The sequence below is a fragment of the Tamandua tetradactyla genome, chromosome 20 (genome assembly GCF_023851605.1).
Source record: "Tamandua tetradactyla isolate mTamTet1 chromosome 20, mTamTet1.pri, whole genome shotgun sequence".
NCBI lineage: Eukaryota > Metazoa > Chordata > Mammalia > Pilosa > Myrmecophagidae > Tamandua > Tamandua tetradactyla.
The window spans coordinates 25,826,089-25,829,903 of NC_135346.1; the positions used below are offsets into that span (position 1 = coordinate 25,826,089).

Genomic DNA, 3,815 nt, shown 5'->3' on the forward strand with positions numbered 1-3,815 from the left:
TTTATCACAGTCAGTTCCTCCTGTTCTTTCAGGAAGAACTATGATCTCTAGCTATTAACAGGACAGAAAAATGGTAAATTGGAGACAGGAAAAGCATTATTTAAGTCATGATCTGGCCTCTCAATTAAAATGATATTAAAAAGCAGGATAATCCTCCACCTCAACCCACATGTTACAATGGTGGCAGAATGACTGGATTGCCTTCTCAGAAACCAAGACAAAGGATGCTGTCGCACAGCAGAGTTCATAGACTATACAGAAAGTCAAAAGAATACCAGAAAGGGAGCAGGGATGAGAGAGAAGAACAGGGAAAAAAGCTCCGATTTTGCTTTGCTTGTGTTGGCTGGAATTTATTATTGGCCCCGGAGGAGTCAGAATTAGTGATCTGAAATGCAATCTATCAGAACCACTAAGTCAGCCCGGCCTAGATGGACTTAGCAGCACGTGGCTGCTCACACAGACAGCCTGAGCTCCAAGAATGGCTTCTAATATCGGCTCCCTCAGCCCCCGAGCTCTAGGACAACAGAGCTCTGACTGGGCCGCAGGAGCCTTTGAAACAAGTGTCAAGAAGATCTCCTAGAGCAGGAAGGTCACCTCTTATGAGGAGGGGTGTCAGTAGTCTGGCATGCATTTCTACATTTGTCTTCCAGCCCAAAGGCATGTTCACTCAAGTCCTTTTCATTTCCAAAGGGCATCTTGATGTCTCCTAAGAACTGGTGGCTTTTACTTCATGACGATAAGGAGTGCTGAGTCCTGAACTTACTTTGCATACTTAGCGTTGATGTGAGGCACGTGCCTGCCTCCAGGAATGTAGAGGTCAACTGGGCCGTTGAACAAGCAAGCAAATCTAGAAGCCAACCATGAGACGACCAGGAATGAAGAGGGTCACAATTATAACAATTACAGGGGCTTGATATGTGCCTTTTGCTAAGTTATTTTTAAAAGTCATCTAAATTTTATCCTCATATTAGCCCTATAGTGTAAATATTGTTATATTATTATCATCCCCATTTTTAAGCTTCAGGAAAGTGAGCCACAGAGAGGGGATAACGACTTGCACTCATTGCTGCTTCCTTAAGAAGGGTAAAAGTCATCTTGCCCCACCCTTAAAAATTTCTCTTTCACCAAGCTTTTCAAAATGACTACACTGACTAAGCCTTAATTGGAAGCTCCTATTAAGTATAAAACTTATCTGGAAAGCATAGAACATCCAATATCACTGGTTAAAACTGCAACACAAATTAATTTAGCTGACTAACTAGCAGAGAGAAGTGCTCTAATTGAGTGAGTCAAGGCACTTCAGCTTTAATGGGGATGGAAAAATTGAAGACATTTCTGAAAAATGACATTCTGCTCTTTGTGGTCAAGGATGGTGACTTTGTCTTGGCATATCCAGAGTCTAATATACTCTGAGTCCACGGGAATGCAAATATTCTTTAAGTCCACAGGAGGTACTCAAAAAACTGTTTGCAGCCTGAATGGATGAACAGGTGGGTAGAAGGGTGGTTACATGGGGATCAAACACCAGTCCCACCCTGCTTATCTTAACAGGCCTTTGGAGGTAACTGAAGGAGTTGGCTGTGAATGTGCTTTGTGAATTATGCTCTGCACACAAGTGTAAGAGCACAACCATTCTTTCCCCACTCTCCCCTGCCCTTATTTACAGAAATCCCCTAGAAGATTCTCAATCCAGTGCTCTTTCTAACACACACTGTGGGACCCTGCGATTGTGGAATATTACCATACAACAAGTCTCTCCCAAGGAACTGCAGCACCTATGAGACTTTAAGGACATCACTTGATAAATCACTGCTGCAGAAATCTCTCAGCAGTTCTTAGGGAAACCAAGAATTTGTGAGGCTGTGTGCCTGCATCACCCCTAGGAGTTCTCCACCTCAGGCCCTGCCAACCCTCTCATCTGTGAGCCATTTGACCTTGGATGAGTCTTAGCACCTACCAGATCTTTGATTTCACATTTACAAAATGGGAGTAGGAGCACTTCCCTATCCAACAAGCTTGCTGGGTACGGATCAATAAGGCAGTATGCCAAGCCGACACAGAAAAATGAGTCTCAAGTCTTCATCACGACATATATTGTTCCCCCCATTGAAATATAATTATCATGAGGGCAGGGGGCTTGGTTATTTTATTCCCTGGTGTAACCCTAGCATCTGGAAATGTGTCTGATACATAATATGCATTCAATAAATGTTTGTTAATGAATGAACAACTAATGACTACAAGAACTATACCTCACCATCAATATTATTCTTATGAATGTTTGAGTAAAATTTAAGGTCTAAAACTCAAAGCCTCATTGTTAGATACATGTAAATGTATGTGTACCTTAGCTCCCAATGTACATATTATATAAATAATTTTTCTCTCAAATAAATGAAAGAAATAATGGAATCCATGTCTCAGACTCTGCAGTGACAACTGTATCTGCAATCATCCCTTTGAAATTTTGAGTTTATATATTTTCTGAACTAATCAATTAATTATGTTTTATTTATTTGTTTCAGAAACTTTTTTTTGAGATTTAAAGTTACATTTATTTAAAAAATTCTTTAGGCTTTCATTTTACACTCCTATATAAAATAAAATTCCTGGCTTATAATGAGATACTTGAAATTTCAGAGATGTGAAAAAACAAAAGTGAATTGAAAATAGTTTTTATAAATTGAGGTCTCAGAAATGAAAATTAAAAGAATTCTCTTAAAAGAAAGGAATTGTGATATTCAGTCTGTAGTCTCACTAATACACTAGAAAATTGTTTTGTGGACAGCTGATGTTGACTGGCAATTCTAAACTGCTATCTGGTACCTTTAATCAATACTAACTCATGCCTGAGGCAAGACCTTTCTTGATAGACAATCTCCAGCTATCAGACAGAGGTTGAATTATCTGATGGCTTGGGGTGCAGTATCCATTGAATCTTCCTTCCTGACTTGAAGAGACTCACTGCTGATAGATAATAATTCTCGAAGTTCCTTATTTTCAAGCTATAATTGGGCTAGTTTTTCCTGAATCTTACAAAACTGGTCATCATCTACCTGAACAGCTTTCCTCATTACTTCTCACTTTTCACAGATTCTGTCAATCTGACTCTCAATTTCTGCAGAGTGGGACTGGTGAGCTTTGAGGACTGGTTCAGCATCCACTACTTTCTTAGCAACCATTAACTGTAACATCTGTTTCCGGTACTTGCTCATGATGAGTTCCAAGGCATCTTGGTGTTCCTCCAAGGAAACCCATAGCTCTCTGTTTTCCTGTTGCAAGTCTCTAATCTGTGTGTTCTCTTGGGACAGCAGAACGTGTGGTTTGTATTTGGACACATCCTTCATATCGGATGCATCCTCTTGACACGGGTCTGGAAGTGCTGTCCCAGCCTCCCGCATAGCTGCCACCCGCCAGTGCAGCGCCACCGACTGATCCACCATGATGTATGCCGTTTCATAACTGTGCTCCCCCAGTGGCCACAAGTGGCTAACTAGGCTGGACTTATAGCTTTCAGGATAGAAGGAAGCACCCAGGAAAACTGTGCTGAGCAATAGCCATTATTTAGTCATGAATCCATAGATTTTTCTTTCATACTTACCATTTGCAAAATTCTCAACTTTCATCATCAAATGGAATCTTGGAGAAATATCTGGCCCACATGCCAAAAGGTCAAATGTAGGGAAGCCTTAGTCACTGTGCCCAGATGATGGAGCCCAGTCTTAAACTTGATCTCTTGTGTTCTTTGACTCAGCATACATAATGTATAGCTCATTTGTACTCTCGGCAGTCCAAATATCTCTGGTGGACAAAGA

At 40.7% G+C, this 3,815-nt stretch overlaps 1 pseudogene; it reads right to left on the bottom strand.

The window, feature by feature from the left end:
* Nucleotides 1-2,576: 2,576 nt before the first annotated feature.
* Nucleotides 2,577-3,458, bottom strand: LOC143664496 (suppressor of IKBKE 1 pseudogene; annotated as a pseudogene).
* Between the last annotated feature and the right edge of the window lie 357 nt (nucleotides 3,459-3,815).